Below are 19,394 nucleotides of genomic sequence, written 5' to 3'. Positions count from 1 at the left end.
GATAAAACGTAAGCATCTCAAACATCCACTAGACTGCTGTGATAGAAGATATATACATCATATATGTAGCTGGTACATCTGCAATGTTTGTTTCGGTTGCTAAGGATAGGATCTGTGCAGGGGCAAATGCAAACTATATAACAGATCATGAATGTCTGCCAATATACTGCATAACATTATCACACGTCATGTCACATAGTACAGAGATAGATCTACACTGGTTCCAAGTCATTTATAAAAGGGCAGAGTTTGTTTACCAGGTCTATAAAAGTATCGTTCTGCTACTGCTCGCTTGCGGACGTAAGGAGACTGTAAAGCGATCCATGCAAGAGTATATATGCAGGTTTTAATTCCAACGTATGAGACAGCTGATACTGTACTGGTTGTATCTACTGCAGTTTTGACAAAACCTAAAAGAAGTGCATTAAACTCTTCGAGTGATTCAGACTCAGTACCAAAAATCAACCAATGGCTTCGGCAGGTCATCTCTTGGTTATTATAAAACTTACTGGTTTATATATTTACGAGTGACCCGCTTACCTGTCTCCCCACAACCTAAGCACCGCATTCTACCGTATCTAGTATGCCCTGGTAATCTTTTAACACTGTGCGCCCTCAGTGACCGGTCACATCCGGTCAGTGACCTCCTTCTTATTCTACCATCCAAAGTGTCTCACATGTTTTTTGTATTGGAAAAAAAATGGCTTCGGAAGGTCATCTCTTGGTTTTAGCTCATTTATGCATCATTTATGGGTTAGTAGTACACTTTGTGATCTGGGCACGGTTGGTCCCGCAAAAGTGGGCGTCGCACCTCACCCTTGAACAGCTGTAACTCCAAAAGAGTCAAACGGCCAGAGGACGCTCGAGTACAGTATCTACGAATGAAGCAAAAATGAGCCGAATCCAGGTAGAGATGACCTACCAAGGTTTTCTGTAATTTATTTGATTTTACATGGAATAATCCTTCAAGAATTTTCTGTATTTATTCATAGGGAATAATTGATTCAATATTGCATCACAAAATGCTATCTATGCAAAAAAGGCAAATTGTTATACACTATATGCAAACATGTAATTAAAGCAGGTTTTGTGCACAGGAACCATATTACTTAATACAGATAACCTTTAATTCAGACCCATCAAAACTGCTCTTCCGTCAAAATTTTAAACATTAAATAATTCCCTGGTATATATACTGGTAGACCCCAATTTTTTTTTATCTACATTTAATGAAAAACCAATATCTCATTCCTACTATGGCAACGACGTGGATACATACAAACACCACACTCTACAGCATATATAGAGATTTAACTGGGGCAATGTCAGCCATGTTGTTGCTATGTACAGTACATCATGTACCTTTCTCAGTCAAAGTTTACGACTGAGTATAATGGCCAGGGGAATCAAAGTCCAGTCAGAACAATTAAAAGGTGTCTTATTTGCACCGGTACTTAACTGGTCATGCTATAATACTGTACGTTCAAGCTGCACACATTATATATGTTTACACTTTTTTATGGCTTTCTGTGGTTCCTAGATACATGAATATCAATTTATGACTTTGGTTTCGATGTACAGGACTGTACAGCTGCAGTGTAAAGAAACAATTCCTTGTTCTATCTAAACGATACTTCTCTTTTATAAATTTGCTTTACAGTATTTATCCAATAACAGTTTCTGTATGTACAGTATTACTCAGCCAGTTGGGACAATTTCCTAATGCTAATATACCTCTCTTAACTGTACTCCAATATCATGCTTCAAAGCACTGGTATTGACAGTACAAACAGTTCCTAACCTTGATCTGATAGAAATCATAAAACTTACTGGTTTAAATATATTTACGAGTGACAAGCTTACCTGTCCGGAGGAGCCGGTCGCTGAGGGTGCACAGTGTTAAAAGATTACCAGGGCATACTAGACACGGTAGAATGAGGTGCTAAGGTTGTGAGGAGACAGGTAAGCGAGGAACGAAGTAAATACATGATATTCATACTGCTTGTACTGACGATACGAGTGCTGCTCGGAAAGCAGGACATGACACTTCACAGTATAGAAAAAATTGTCTCAACTGGGTGGTAAGTACGGTATAATTGGAACAGTGTCCGATGTACAGTGTCAACCAGGCCGACACATATGATGGATTTTTTAATAATCCAGGCTCATTAAAATGATGAGAAAACTTTTGAAGACAATCAACCTTATTTGAGATTTCTTAATTTATTGGCAACCAAATTTGTTTTAATTACTCCATTCACTTCCTGCAGATTAAGTGACAGCAAATAAACAAACTTTTTGTGTGTGGAAAGCAAACAATATGGTTTTGCTCATATAGGCCTATACTGCAGTTTTCCTTAATTCAATACAGCTATGTAATACTAACAACTGTGTACATATACCTTTTCAGTATGTACATGTTTTTCTCTTAAAAGCCATTATACTGGATGAGAATGGAGCACTAGCAGTCTTGACACCACTTGGGTACACTTGAGTACAAGGACCACATGTGATTGATTTGCAATACTCATGCAGTACTATACCAGCAGCTTAGAATTATAGCTCTCAACGCCTCCGATTACAACTTTTCCGACGTTACCAACTTTCTACGTCCAAGTTTCATAGAATGTATTAAGTGCTCAAATGTGGATGAGCAAAACACACCCTCATACTTAAACTTTCCTTCTGACTAAAGCAGCTAAACTAGCTGCATAAGTCAACTTCAACTGGAAGTGTCTGAACTAAAAGGGAGCAAAAAATACCACAAATATATATTCCTCTGATGATGTTGCCCTATGTGGGTAATTAATTAATTAATCAATCAATTCATAAAAAGTTTTAAACTTTTTTGATATTTTCCAAAAAGTTCAAAAATCTGCTATGTACATGTACTCGTAGAGACTCCCCCCCCCCCCTACAGAAGCTGAGATGCCATTTATATCATGTGAATTAGTACATTGGCAGTGCTCTTAACCAAAGAGAGGAATAATCCACCCACCCAGAAGGATACTTAACTTTCAGTCAACATGTGACCTATACCCACTGCCAGTCTCGTCAATTATGAAATCTTTGATGGCCTTGTATTTATTAGAGTTAGGATTGATGACAAACAATTGTTCTGACGGCAAAGAGGAAACCAATGACGACTCCAATTAATATCAACCTTGAGAGCAAATTTTCTTCTGATATTACCGGAGGATTTGATTAAATTTGTGAATATCTGGATCAGACCGGAGAATATAGAACATACTGAAACGAGACAGACAATCTTTCCGAAGACAAGACGACAAAACTTCTGCGAGTGCTCTAATGACGTACTGTGTATGTTTGGGTCGGGGGGGTCGGCGCCATGGTTACCCAGCTCCATGGTTACCCTCAAACTAGGCTGGTTTGGGGATTTATGAACTGTATGATGATTACGTGTCTCCATTGGACTGCATACGGTACATTCTCTCCCCCTAGCCTACAAATACGTAAAATAAGTTAAACTTCAGGCCTGTGTTACAACTCACCACCTTATGGGTTAATACCCACTTCCACTTTAAAGAGCCCGCGGCCTGTACAGTACAATCTATATATGTCTTGGACGTCCTTTTCGTTCGAATCTGACCGACGCTGGAATGTGGCAATGTCTTGTTTAACAAATACTGTAGTCTGCTCTGTATCTGGCAAACAGATGTCAAAATGACAGATCAATGCAAACTTAAACTTACAATTAATTGATGATTAAATTAACGAGTATTTATCTCTCGTTTGGGTTTACACTTTGCTCTATCTTTTATTTATTTCAGCTCTCACTGAGGTTCAGGGGCATCAATCATAGGTGGGGGAGGGGGGGACAGGGGGACACGGATTGACGCCCCTAATTCATTAGTATAGTGTGGTCACAAACTTTCGAGTGTCGTAAAAACACTTTCAATACTACAGTCTTGCATGTACGCTGGATTGTACTGTTACCGTATATTGAGACTGCTTCGTCTGACGATGCTAAATTTACTGAAGGGAACTGACACCCTTCACTATCTATTATTGTTTTATTTATTGATTGGTAATCATTCTATTAAACTAACAGTAATCTGAAACAGAAACTAATCAATGTTGGTCGTTCTGGTTTGAAAACCCAAAACCCCGGAGTGTAAGGAAACCATCTGGAAAATGAACTGAGATGATTGGCTCCCATAATTGCCTCAAGAAATCAAGATTTCACCTCTACGTGGTATATCGCATTACATTTTGCTGCATATTGCATGGGTCTCCAGTTGCTAATATTATGATACACACTATAGTGATATACAGGTAGGCTAACAAACTATACTATGGGGACACATCACGTGTCGCCTTGGATATTTTAATTCGCTGATGAATGAGAAGCAGATCTATACATATAGAGACATTTTGAGAAGTTCAATCTTCAAGTTTCAACCAATAATTCTGTCACCCATCACGATAACTCTCCAATTATATTGTACATGTACTGTACTGGGGTGATAGCTTAGTGGTTAACTATGGTGACTTTCAATCATAAAGTCCCGAGTTCCAGTCACTCCAAGTCTCCAAGATTAATGTATGTCATCCAGTTGTAAACAGAGTTGTTGACAATTGACAATTCATAGTCAAGGACGTTAAATGCGAACCTAAGAGACTGACTTCGGTCAGCTTGTGGCTTTGATAAGCCAATGAGGCTTCTTCGCGAGTTCCTGCTTGCAGGAGGATCTAAAATACTGTACATACATACATACACACATACAGTACATACATACATACTGTACATACATCTGCCCACAGTAAGTACATTAACAATGTACACAAACTAGACATTAAAGACTTGAGTAAGTCTACAATGACATCACAAAGCCACACGATGCTCCAATGTTAACGATTTGCTGTGTAAATTACGACGTATATTTTAAACAGACGGATTTTGCAACCGTTATTAGTACAAAATATTGAAGTTCTTTTTATGAGCAATAATTCACGGGGAATAATTCAGTGTAATTTCACATTTAGTGTCGCAGTTGACGTCTCTGAATTTTGTCGAGTTACAATATGGTTCCTGTGTTCCAAACTGCTATGTACACTTTGCATCTTTATAGCAAGTTTGTATTGTGTAGCAATTTTGCAAATTGCAATGCGATATTGGATAATTTATTCCCTGCTTTAAGTGTCAATACTGGTTTAGCACATACTTATGATATCAAACAAGATGAATTTTTCAAAGATTGAATCACAGCCTACGGTAGTAGAATTAAATGACATCACACAATAATGAACTGACTCTCTCCAGATGACATCCAGATCACAATTTATCTCTCACAGACAAGGCCAGATTTTCCTTTCATACGTATCTGGAGAAAGCTCTTTGTTCGTGGCAAAGAACTCTACTGTATATGTACTGTGTATATATGTCAAAGAATGTGTTTATATGTACTGTGGCCGAGTAGATATAGGCGGTGGCATTTGAAGCAATGAGGCTCGGCAGGTTCTGGGTTTCGAGACACGGCCGGGTCATAGTAAGGTGGGTTTTTCATCCAAGAGTAATCTACTGTACGGTTTTTCCCATCTGAAATGACTTTCTAAATTGAAAATATTCCAAATTTGGTGGAGTTAAAATGTTGAATTGGAAGCACGGTAGAACGAGGGTGCTCAGGTTGTGGGGAGACATGTAAGCAAGGAGCGAAGTACATTTGGAAGCCACTTGACGTGTAAGTTGTAATCCATAAGCCCTTGCGGGTTTCTCCATTATTTGTGGTCGCTGAAGCCTTGTAAGAATAACTGCTGATTAATATTAATTAGTATTATTATTATTATTGTTGTTATTATTATTATTATGTTTATTATGTTTATTATTATTATTATGCTTGCAGGCCGGCTTAAGCTTCTCTTTTTATTGATCCAAAGCTGGTCAGTTTTAGAAATATTTGCCTGTTTCAAGTTACTGTACATAATATTGTATCCATCCAGTGAAATGGTCAACTTAAATACAAGGTTAAATACAGGGTTAAGTACAAGGTTAAATACAAGGTTAAATACAAGGTTAAACAGAGAGAGGTGGAGAGTGTATCATGTGAAAAAATACAATGAAATGAAAGTATACTTAATAGAGTGCTTCTTGTAAACAACGGGAAAGTGTTCCTGCAACCGGAGATCCAAGATATTGTTCCAAGACTCATAAAAATGGTTGAAAATTGTTAAGCAAAAGCCATGAGTAAAATGTGTACAGTAGTTGTCTTCCTGAGTGGAAGATTCCGAAGGTGTTAGTGGGCGGAATCTAGGGAGCGAGGGCGCAGTGCTAAAGCGTTCCAGTGTGTAGTTACGTTGGTAGATGAGAAAGTGCAGATGTGGAGTGGGAGACAGGTAAGCGAGGAGTGAAGTTAATTATTAAAATCAATCTTGTCCACCTGTCCACTTTCACAAAACGTCCTAAGTGCACTCAGCATTTATTGAAAACCAAATGATATACAATACACTAGAAAACACAGTTAACCACTATACTGAACACATATCCAGACCTAACCATCTGTACAGCAAAAGATATATTGAACCTACAAAATTGCCTTTGGGGAAACATATAATCCACTTAATATAACAATACGCAGAATAGAATGAATATGTTCTGTCCTTTGTGCCCTCCAGTGGCCAACATAAAATTGCCATAAACTGCAGTACACCATTCATGAATATTAGTTCAATAACAAGGAATTGACAAATTAATGATCGCAGGGAATTCACATCACACATCAGTAGCGCTACCACATGTACTCTACTCTGCCTATCTGATAAAAAGGCAGGTGAGAGGGAGAGGGGAGGGGGGGAGGAGGGCTAAGCATGAGAATTTATCATCAATTTAAAATCAATAAATACTGGTCCTCTCCTCCAAATATCAACCTGTTCCTAATTTTGGCCTGTACACTTACCATCTATACTGTACATTTAATAACTTTCACACGCAGTCTGTAGCAATCATTAACACGGCAATCACCGTCTATACAGAGCAAATAGGCATGAAACCAGCGTTGTGACTTTCGGGGGAACAAAGGAAAGAAACCTGTAATTGAAAAGTGTCGTGATATACACAGACGCTATAAACATTTCTGTACGTGATGCACTACTCGCCGTACGTGATATAATGTTATGAATGTAATTTTCAGACTGCCTCTTAAAGAGCAACATTCTAAGTTGGTTTGGATCAATGTTTTTCGGTCCTGTATTTTACAAACCAAAATCTCATATGAGGGGTGCTTTGGTACTTTTAAACCAAGTTTCATGTATTTCAAATATTTGTTCGGCTGGCATAAAAGTGCAACGTTTTGATATTTCCATGTTGCTTTTATCGTTTCGTTTTAAAACTGCTTACTTTGAAAAGTGTCTGGACTACAAAATGTTCAAGATCGCATCAAGTTTCATTTCAAATATTTGTTCAGCTGGCGTAAAAGTGCAACGTTATGATATTTCCATGTCGCATTTTATCGTTTTTTTTCTTATAATTGCTCACTTTGAAAAGTGTCCAGACGACAAAATGTTCATGATCGAATCAATTAGCTCTTTCATTACCTTCTCTGGAACCTTCATTCGGTCAAGAACCCTCAGAGAGTATGTTTAATATTTTGTTCAATTGCATCCTTATTTTGAGTAATACTCAGTAGGTTAGCAAACATAACCAACCAAATTTGCTCAAAAGCTGCTTTTAATAGTAAAAATTATGTAGTCAGCATATCAATTCTTTATTAAATAAATATACTGTGAAGTCTCATTTTATATCAGTCCACTTTTCCACCACAGACATGAAGAACTGAAGGTTCATCATTGCACAGTTGGCCGAGGTATTTGAGGAAGCAATTGGCATAATAGCATCATAACCTTCAAACAAGTTTTGTTATTAAAAACTGATATTATGGCATGTGCCACTCGCTACTGGTTAAGAACGTGTGTAATATACTGTACGTCCGTCTTAGATCCATACATTGTATATCTGTACACAGTTTGCAGTGCTCAGAGTAATATGCTGTTTGGCAGTAATTATCTATATTAGAAAATTCCTCATCTTCTACAGTACTATTATCATGCAGGGAATAACTTATCCTGCGTCGCATCATAAAATGCTACACACAATGGTGGAATTGCTTACAAGTAAGGAGTTTACACAGTAGCCATGAGAGATTTTAAAAGGCTTTCTCATAAAAATTCATAGAGACGAGAAATACCCACTGATCCATTACGAGCTGAAGTCACTTCTTCAACAGACTAATTATAATTCGAGAAATTGGACAATCACACCAAAATTTTGAACTGTATGTTTTAATAATTCTTATGTTTCATGGGGCTGCTAAATTTATTCAGGGTGTTATTCCACAAAGCCTACTTTAATTCTTTTAACTCTTAACTGTTTTTTATATCATATTTATAAATACCTGTACCTGTATGTACTTTCATGTATTTAATAAACTTGAAACTTGCAGTGTTTGTACACAGGACTCACTGTATTTTATAAACTGTGACAAAATTTAAAGCCCTTTAAAAACTGCTATGTAATTTTCAACAGTATATATATTACTTCTCGTACATATCATTTACTTCCAAACAACATTACAGTTCACGTGACATGATACTAAACAACATTCAGGCATTGAAAGACAACGCCGGTTTTTAATTAATGGGTTTAATTAACAGTCCTCTGAAATTGAGTTGACGTTACTGCAAAGTAGATATGTGCAAAACAAGTCTACAAGGTTATGGTCATATCCAATATCTAGGTTCTTAGTGCAGCATTGTTTTTGTTTTTTTACATATATCATTTACTTCCAAACAACATAACAGTTGAATGTGACATGATACTAAACAACATTCAGGCATTGAAAGACAACGCCGGTTTTTAATTAATGGGTTTAATTAACAGTCCCGGTGAAATTGAGTTGACGTTACTGCAAAGTAGATATGTGCAAAACAAGTCTACAAGATTATGGTCATGTGTAATATCTAGGTTCTTAGTGCAGCATTGTTTTTGTTTTTTACATATATCATTTACTTCCAAACAACATAACAGTTGAATGTGACATGATACTAAACAACATTCAGGCATTGAAAGACAACGCCGGTTTTTAATTAATGGGTTTAATTAACAGTCCGCCGAAATTGAGTTGACGTTACTGCAAAGTAGATACTGTATGTGCAAAACAAGTCTAGATGGTCCTATATATGTAATATCTAGGCTCTCAGTGCAGCATTGTTTTAAATGATTTTTTCAGTAACTTGCCAATTTCACAAAATACTGTAAGAAAGAAAAGAACCATTTTGTTTTTTATTGTAAATTACTTATTCTACTTTGCCCGGATACATGTTGTAAGTTGAATATCAATTACCACAACAAAAGACCACGTATAACGATCTCAGGCTTTTTCTGCAAAAAGCATTGAAAAATCGATTCCCTTACAAAATAACGTGAGAGTTTTTACAATTAATTCAACTTTGAATTCAATGCATTCAACTAATGCTACTTCGGAGTGCAATGTTCTTATGCTTCAGGCATTATGTATGCACGGTAAAAACATGTCGGCGTTGTAAATTACGCAGAGACAGCTGTATTACGAAGGGCCTCCCTTCCCACACCGTACAAGATTTTCAAGATCTACTAGACGACAAAACAACAGTGGAAGCGTGCCTGCCTGCATGCGTGCGTGCGTGCCCTAGCTGTAAGGTCAAGATTACAGTGTTCTCCATCAAAAGATAAGATCACCAGCCTGATGGATAATTACCGGTATTTCAAAAGATAAAAGAACGACAAATCACACACAGTCGTAGCCTTTCACCTTCGTCGGGAGAACCTGGAAGTTAAAACGTGTCGAACCGAACCAACAAATCAGTAGGTTTTAATCCCGTCCTCAAGGTTTTTTTTCCTTTCCTACTATCTGGAGAATTAATTTGTTTTCCTTTACCCAAATCTTCAGGGCAAGTTTAAATACTTTATTATTATTATTCAGCAACAAGTGTTGTTGTTTTTTCCCTCTCTTGATGTTCAAATGCTTTAAAGTTTCACAGGATATGAACTTTGATTATTGCATATATGTATAAACATATATCTGGGTCAGTTTCCCTGGAAGTCCTTTTAGATATTATTTACAATTTGATAAACAGCCAACATTGTCATAATGAGGACATCAAGGAATGCAAAAGTTCAACTTCTTCACAGCAAAATTGACATTCAGAAAATTAGAGAATTGTCAAGTTGCCAGTGGATACTCTTTAGAGCACACTTGGAGGCAATCGCTTTGGGAAGTAGAATGAGGAGGTGAGTTGAAAGGGTGGTGACCGGTTACCAACGGGAGGTCAGTGTCAAAAGGTTACCACCAGGTCACTCACGGAACAGCGAGTGTGCAGTGGTTGAGAGAAGACAGGTGAGAGAACGAAGAAACAAAGTAAATTGGTAACATTAGCCATGGTACGGTATTAATCTTGAAAGGGCACCAAATATAAGACGGCTTGCCTAAGTTGGAGCAAGGTTACACTTGAAGCTGAGTTAAGGGCCTGTAGCCTTGGCAAGAGTGGGGTGGGAGTGGCGAGTGGGTGGGGGTGGGAGTGGCAAGTGGGGATTGGGGAGGATAGTAGACATCTTCAAGTGCAGTAGACCAGAAAAGACCAGATAATCAGGCATTTAAAGGTCATAATCAAAAGGCTCTATTAACCAAAGATGAGAAAGAATGCAGTAGTATGGAACTCGGTAATATTAGGGATGTGAAGCTAAAAAAGAATGCAAGTTTGCATCCAGTAACTGGTCTCTAGCTGTCTATTCTATTTCCATTCCCAGCTAATAGGACAACAACAGAAAGCTTCATTTTGGCATTCTCTATTTCTATTATCACAGTCATTGTCAAATTTGCCATGTTATTATAACACCTATCTACATATTTTCATTCTACATATATATTTCAATTCAAATCTCTTTTTAAACCAATCTTCCCCTAGATGCGGTTTTGAGGTCACCTGGAAAATAAATAAAAGGTCACGCTGCCTGCAGTGATTACTTTATTCCGCACCTGCTCTGATTAACTTATTGTTCCTCGAGTCCATTACAGTGATTAGCTCAAGTGATGATTTACGTCATCAAGGCGGTCTTGGGGCTAACGAGTACCTCCAGGTTATCTGTCAAAGAATACCTTGTCTCATCATTCCCATCCAGCCTTGATATTATTTTAATAATTTACTCTTTTTAGAGGAGGAATGCCACAATTAGGATAACGCATCCTAGCACCAAATTATATTTACAGCACATGTGCAATACTGTAAGTTGTCAGATACTCTCATAACCTCCTCTACAGGCCTCAAAATTGATCGGGACCTATAGATCTACCGAAAGGGATACAAAAATCAATCATTTAAGGTTGCTCAACCACTTGTCCAGTTTCACTCTAGGTGACACATACTGTACTGGTCATCACCCCAACATTATTTATTGAGCCATTAATGTACTTGTATGCATCAGGCTGATATTTCAGACCAAAGAGACCTGAAAACTAAGCTAAGTACAGTACTACATTGATTTAATAGAACTGAAGGCTGGTCAGGCCAAGAAAATCAATAAACATGATGCTCAGTGGATTAAACAATGCTTTATGAAATAACAAAGTCAATCCATGATACAGATCTATACATATCATGATACAGACAAACAGTGATTATGTAGAATTGAATCGTTCTCCTTTCAACAGAACTATACCACAATTCCCACCCCCCCCCCATAAGCTTCAACTTGAGATATTATCCCACAGAATTATAGCTTTAACCTACAGAAGTCATATACCGTAGCTGGGAGCCACTTACAGTAACCCAGACCATCTCAATCAACAAACATATCTGAATGCCTGCAGAGACAGCTACAGTAGACAGACATCATGCATGGCAGTCTTGAAAGGTTTATAAAGCAGCAATATGTCATGTCATGGTTCACTTTTAAGAAACCTATAGGATATTATACTTTTATCAACTTACAGTAAAGTCTAAAACCAAGATTGCATTCATCACATTATAAAGATATTCTAGTCAGATATTTTTTTCTTTTTTTTTCAAGTTTAAATTTAACAGAATTTTTGTACCATGTCTGATTCAATCCAAGAGAATATATTACTGTACCACTGTTACAAGTAGTAGTACTAGAATTAATAAGTCATTGCTGGCAGCCATTTATCCAGACACTTCAGTCACCATGCAATCTGTCTAAACTTTAAGTGCCTGCGGTAAATAGTTAAAAGGATCTCGGTCTTAAAGGAATGAATGTTAAAGGTCTGGACAATTTTAAAGCCTGTGCAGAGTTTTTTTTCCACTACAACAGACTAGTTACAGTCACAAGTTCTAAAGTGTATATATGGAGACAGTAGTGTAGTTTAAAGCTTCTAAATTGCATAATTCATAATATTTTTATTTTTTTCATTATTTTCAGGAGACAACACTTTGCTGAATACAATTAATGTAAAATATGAATGAATGAACTGTCCTGTGATCAACCTCTGTGTCACAATATATAACATACTAAAAGCCAGAGATATGATAAACAGAATAAGAATTTGTTCATAATATGATACCAAGACTGTTGTTATACTTAACCACACTTTCATGGGCCATTTAATATACAAAAGCTTTGAGATATTGTCAGATCTTCAGTTCAAGCGGCTTCCAGTGACCGGATTGTGTGGCGACAGCAGAGTTCACATAACTTTCTAGAGACCGATAAATTAGCGGCTCTGCACGCATGGATGTTTTTATGATTGTGATACTCGTAGCTGCTAGCGTAGGTTAGATCACCAGCTACGGTAGACAGTAACATGCATAAATAATAAGTAATTATTTTACTAAACTAAAATAAAGACTTCAAAGCTAATGTCATCTGTGTCTTTAGCAATGATTCCTTGCCAAATTTTATCTGAAAACATTTCCAAGTTTTTTGATCATCTTGACTTCCCAAGTGATCAGCAAAAGTAATTGGAACTAAGTAACACAGAAAAAAACACTCATAATGTGTACCATACACATCAACTCTCCAACTTCAGTCAAGCTTTAGAAATAGATTTAAATGCTTAGCGACAAAAGAATGGAATGAGCTAAATCCTAAGATAAAACATGCTAACACTCTTGCGAGTTTTAAAGAAATGAGTTTTGTAATGGTGTATTTACCAGACCTTGATATGCATTATCTACTCATTGTTCTTCTAATCCGGTGTTCTTTATGATTTTATTTTGTGTTTTATTCTTATTTTACTCTGTTCTTTAAATGATATGAGTTCTAATAATTTCTGATTTCTTTGATTGTAAATTATGTTTGAGGTCCTCATGTAAGATTAGCCTTTTGTATCGCTAACAAGCTTTAACCTTGAAAAAAAATTGATGTACTGTAATTGATTTCTAGATTTTGGACCTTCTGTTTATGTTGACCTTTGACCTACAGAAAACAATGGGATTACTCTACTCACTAAAGGTGGATGTACAGTACACAACCTATCAAATTTTAGTTTTAAACAAAACAGTTTGAAAATCCGTCTGTAGCTTCATCATTTTTCCCACCCTGACACTTAACAATCATTTATTAAGGCTTCTGTAAATTTGGAAACTTGAGTATATAGTTTTCCCTTTGACTTTGAACATCATTATTTAACTATATTTTTGATAACTGCAATACTGCATGGGATTCTAGTATGGAATCTGGTGTACATCCAGAAATACTACTCCGAAATCAAATTCTACAAAATTTGCTTCAAAAGTAAACAGAACTTGTAGGCAATTTCCTCCTATTACATAAATCCCCTTTAATACTCTCCAAGGTCAACCCTCATGTACAGTGAGTACTGTCTTGCCCTGTTAGGTAATTGGTACTTCTTTTCCTTTCTTTTGTACATGGTAATAACACCACGCATGGTACCAACTGCTCCATTCATGCCCCTGGATGAAAATTAACCCTTCCTAAAAGCAATTGCTGGCTCATTTTCCAATGCAAAGTTGTCTCAACAGAATAATGTAATTACATGACAAGAGTCACAGGAAAGAAAGGCAGGATTTCATAAACTACATAAGACAGGAAGTATGTCCATATCAAGATAAGTACTCCATCCAATGGCAACCATTATGATTAGGTAAACGGAAGAGAGATGGGAACCCGCCCTATCAGGAGGACCATAACCGGGCATAAGTTCAGTGGTACTTTTACCGATATATATTGTACGTACTGTACGGAAAAAAGGGATAAAAAAGTGACAAAATGAATGATCACTCAAAAAAAAAATTGAACAGAAAGCAGCTCTTGAAAACGTTTCTACTGTACCAGTATTGTGTACATAACCGTATTGAGGATTATGAATATTGTTTCTCTATTTATTAAGAGGATATATATATGCAAGATACAGTAAGTTTGTAAAAAAATGATAATTGTGAGGAGGATATTCTATTAGTCCCAGGGAGACAATTATTATTGTCACCATGTGCTTATATGAAGTCTGCATATATGCCATATATAGTTAAAAGTTTGAAATCCCTCCCCCAATTATTTCCTGAACCAGAATATGCCCCCCTCCTCCCTGACCCTTTACATCAAGCCTGGATATGCACAGCTACAAATCACGGATTCCAAAAATTTTGATCACAATTTATGACGACACTGTGGCAGGGTCGGCCTACCGTAACATAGATACAAACTACGATATAAATAACACAAGTACAAAATAAATTATGTTGTAAACCAATTAAGCAATATTGTGCCTCAATGACATTCATACATGTAATAGTTTTAACTGTACCAACGCAAAGGATACTGTTAATATGTTATACCGTTAATTAATAATTATCATATATTATACCCATGTTTATATAATTGAAAACTGCTTTGTCATATTTGCAATGAAGGAGTATTTGTAACAATACTCAATAATATTGTGCTTCCATATGCCATCCATAAAAAGACATTGTTTTCAACATCCAATATATGGAGAAAATTAATGTACTCTCCTACAATTCACGTCAGTCTTATATAATAACAGACATGAAAACAGTGTTTTGATCCACTCCCTGATTGATATGCACAGTACTGTAGTAACAAGGTCAGCATATTTAGTATTTACTGTACAGTAGCACTGAGCTGTCAGTTATAACTGCATGTCTCCAGACCAGGGAAACAACGCAGCTGGGTCTGTAGGTATACATATACATATGTGGTCTGTTGTATTAATAGTATAATCCTAGAATCACAGGCATGCCTGAGCAAGTGAATACTAACTGTATTGCCGTATCTACAGTAACTATGTAAAAGATTTGTGTAATTTTGCATTTATTTAAATTGATGTTAATCAAACTATTTTTTTTTTTTTTTTTTTTTTTTTTTTTTGTAACATGGGTGGCTGGTTATACATAATTAATCAATCAGATATTTTGTTGTGATGCCAGACATTCGAGATAGACTGAACTACAAGCAAGGTGCTAAAATACATTTGTATTTATATATAATTCATTTTTTTTTTCTTTGGCTTTAAACTGATTATAACCTACAGCATGTACTTCCACCTCCATATTTTTTTTTTTTTTTTTTAACATTTTTTTTTTTATGGCCAGACGGTGGAAACATGCTATTGCCTGAATGTTAGTCCAATTATTTAAATCCGTCAGGCACGTAGCCAGGAATTTGCCAAGGGAGGGGCGAAACTGTAGATTCGGCATTGCAAATTATCTAAGCGTAGCGCCACCATGGTTGGCACGAAGCGTACAAGAAAATTTTGGCTGAAAATGCCTCCCAGATCGCGGGAAGTGGCACTTCCCAGGCCTTGTAAGTTGCATCTTAGCATTTTCTCTGTTGAAAATACTAGCGATATCATAAAAACATTAAAAAAAAATTTTTAAAATATGCTCAAGGGGGGGCGGCTGCCCCCTTCGCCCCCCCCCCCTTGGCTACGCGCCTGCTTTCCGTTTTCTTTTCTGTTCACCTCAACTGTAAACCTATCTACACAGCATGTACACTATAAAAAGAAGTTTCAATACAATATATATACCAGCTACAAACATATGTTATGGATGCAATCCAAAACAATCAACTGTTACAACCTGTATATTGATCTGATAACTGATACAGTAGCTCATACCCACAGCCATCGTTACTAACTAACTGTGGGTTGTTAATAACTTGTGTTATTGTAATCAATGTTGTAGCTCTGAAGGATGAAGGTGGAAAAATTGGGTCAATTATCACTCTGTTTATTATCAAGCTGTGAGGACAATGAAGATTAAGGACACTGCTCAACTTATAGATGTTAATTTAATTAACAAAATACAAACACTCTGTTTCCTTGAATAAAAGTGTCAATATAACTCTGTATCAACATCCTGCAGTATTTGTTATCAATTAATAAATTTAATCAATTATCTTGATTGGTCTCAAAATTTTCTTTTCAAATATTGGAAATTCAGGTTAAGGGCATACTTTATCCAGTATGGCATTGTAAAATATAATTTGCATAATGGGCATATATTGTTTATGTAAAAGTGTATTTCCAGGTTAAATTTGTTTAGGAACCATAGAATTTTACAAGTGCCGGAGCCCAGAGCCTTCAAAACTTTTGCAGCAATTTTGATCGCTCTGTCCCCAGGACCCCCCCCCTTCCCCATAAAAAGATGAAAATGATAGCTGACTGTTTTCTATCTGAGCCCCATTCCAAAAGAAAACTGTCCCAAAGGGGAAGGGGAGCCCCTCCACTTAGACCCTTACCCCATGATGACCATCCAATAACCCTCCATCTGTTACAAATCCTATACTTATGCCAATGTTCTCTCCCTCAAAATTATAATACCACTATTGCTATTTTATTCAGCATACTTCGCTATACCTGTCATAGATATAATTGTTTGAGTTATCCGGCTATAATAAAAATATATATAGCCTATGCTCAAATTGTGATTTTTGTGGTCTGTTTCGTGTGCATCCAATGCCATTTGAAGATATTTAAATGCTAATGCCCACAATTTTGTAAATATCTAAGAGCTTCTGGGGACTTCGCCCACTAGTTCCACACCAGGACGTTGGGCCCCTGGAACCCAGGCTCGCAGGGGAGCCCTCCACACTCCCACGGCACCTTCCGCGCTATTTGGTCATTCCAACCTGTAACCTCCCTCACAAAATTCTGGCTATGCGCTTGATATCAGCCTCCCCCTCCCCCTCCCCCCCCCCCGTTTTGAAGATTTTCCTAAGCCTGTGGTAGAATTTTAATAGTCAAATATGTAACTTCTGTTCTTATTATATAGTAGACATTAGATCTGCCTAGGTCTAGGCTACCTAACATAATATCGTATACCTTCATAAAGTACTGTACGTAGTAAACTTACTGACCGCTTAGGTTATGCAGTAGGACCTTGCACTGATAACGTTGGCAACTTGACTGAAAAAGCATGTCTGTGTAACTGACGGACGGCCCTGTCCAAGCATCGTCTAATTCGTATGCTAACCCGTAAAAGCTGTTAATTTCAAAATAATTTTTCTTACCACTTGAAAGTCTCAAAACGTGGGCACATGGACACACTCTCTTTTTGTCTCTGTTCTCTCGAGCAAGGGCTTTCTCTTCTTTTTTTTTTTCTAATTTACACTGCAATTTGTCATTCAATCGTTCTGCCCGTTTTCAGTTTTCACGTGCATGTATTAGTAATAATACGGTTGATAATTTCGGTAGTCCACTACGTATGTTGTTGTGTAAATTCTACGTGACAGGGTGAAATTCACATGCTTTCAATTGCGGGGAAACGGAGAAAGTTGTGCGTAGTCATTGACGCACAGTGATGCTGCCTTTCGGCGTAAATAAACTCTTCTCCATTGAACAGAAAACGGTTACTAATCAATGTGCTAAGTTGTAGGCGCTCTTTAGAAAATCGGAGCACAGCCGTAGATAAAGTTGCGACAACTCACATTGTTTTCTCGGGAGGGCCCCCAAATTGTCCCTACTTAGGAGTCGTATTCAGGGAATCCTGTGTAATCAGTGGCGGCGCCAGGAATTTTTAGTTGAGGAGGCTAAGGGGGGGCTGAGCCAATTTTTTGGGTGGCTTACAAGATTGAGTGATCGCCGTCCTGGGGAGGGGTATAAGGGGAGGGGGTGTCCCCTCCCCTTTTGAATTTTGTCCCAATCCTGGAAAGGCCTACATGCAAAATGGTGGCATTTAGCGAGGCTTTTGTCACCTGAAAATTTCTCCAAAAATATGCATTTTTTTGTGAGTAACTTTAGTCAAATTAGAATGGAAGATACCAATTCACAGTTTTCGTATCACTAAAATATTACCTGCTGTGAAAGATCCAATTCCTTTGCTCAATTATTATATCGCGCTCTCCGACACAACTCCTGTTTTAGTCTGTATACACGCTGTTTGTGAAACGCACACGCGGATAAAGCTGGATTCTGAATTGTTTTTATCAGTCACCAAAACAAGGCTTCCTGCACCACAACTGAGTCACTGACTATTATCATGTGAAAAATTCATCAAATTTCCATTGACCATTGTAGCACTGCGTTATGGCGGACAAAATTTGGGTAGGCTATATTGTTTCAATGAGGTTTTTTTTTTTGTTGTTGCCTATTTCAGTTGGGGGGGCTAATGGGGGGCTGACTACTTCAGTGGGGGGCTAAAGCCCCCCTTGGCGCCGCCACTGTGTGTAATCCCCCGACTTTGTAAAATTCTCCATTCGTCTTTGTCCCTTCCACAAAAGTTCACTCTTACCTTAATCAGACTGGGATAACTTTGAAATTTGAGGCCCCCCCCCACCACTACCCCATTATTGAAATCCCGTGGACGCCTCCAACCCCCTCCTGAATAGGAAACATTTTAATGGGGTTGTCACCGTTGTAAATGTTATCACCACACGAACGTCTACTGGAGCAATGGAAAATGTCGGCTGGGGAAAGGGTAGGGTATGTCTAACTTCGTAAATCGGTAACTCGACAAAAATCACAATTTTTGTCGAGATATCATGATATTCTAACATTGTATCTCGACATCTCACATGTCCCAGTATGACCTCCTGAGCCGGATGATTTTGGTTGTTGGGATAAAACTCTGGTATCTCAGACGACCAGACTACCGCTCAAAATACTTCCTTCTTTGCTCCTTACAGTCATGGTTTGAGTTCAAACGTTTCACTCTTCAAGAGTTTGTGTCCAACTCATTGACACACACAAAAGTAACATGTAGGGGTAAGACCAGCCCCCCCCCCACCCACCCACCCACCCCACCCTATATGAAGAATAAGCAGAGCAAGGAGGAAAGGCTACAGGATTCTCAATGGCAACATTCTTGTAACTTAGCTGTCAGTGATGACAATGCATAAACATGAGAATGGGTTACATCTTGACACCCTCACATACATTGAAACCTTGACAAACGATATCACTACCTGC

The 19,394-nt window shown here is 37.5% G+C and overlaps 1 protein-coding gene across 4 annotated transcripts in view; it reads right to left on the bottom strand.

Moving 5' to 3' along the window:
- LOC139984645 (solute carrier organic anion transporter family member 4A1-like) overlaps positions 1-17,830 on the bottom strand; it is a 59,751-nt gene extending 41,921 nt beyond the window's left edge. For 3 of the 4 annotated variants that reach the window (XM_071998622.1, XM_071998620.1, XM_071998623.1), the window contains exon 1: positions 17,498-17,830. The gene's annotated coding sequence lies outside the window, so the exon portion shown is untranslated. Of the gene's footprint in view, positions 1-540; positions 847-17,497 lie in introns of those variants that run through there. The other variant, XM_071998621.1, reaches the window with a different exon arrangement.
- Positions 17,831-19,394: the final 1,564 nt, after the last annotated feature.

Source organism: Apostichopus japonicus, chromosome 17 (genome assembly GCF_037975245.1).
Source record: "Apostichopus japonicus isolate 1M-3 chromosome 17, ASM3797524v1, whole genome shotgun sequence".
In the NCBI taxonomy this organism is placed as follows: domain Eukaryota; kingdom Metazoa; phylum Echinodermata; class Holothuroidea; order Aspidochirotida; family Stichopodidae; genus Apostichopus; species Apostichopus japonicus.
This window is presented reverse-complemented; position numbering and strand designations above follow the sequence as displayed.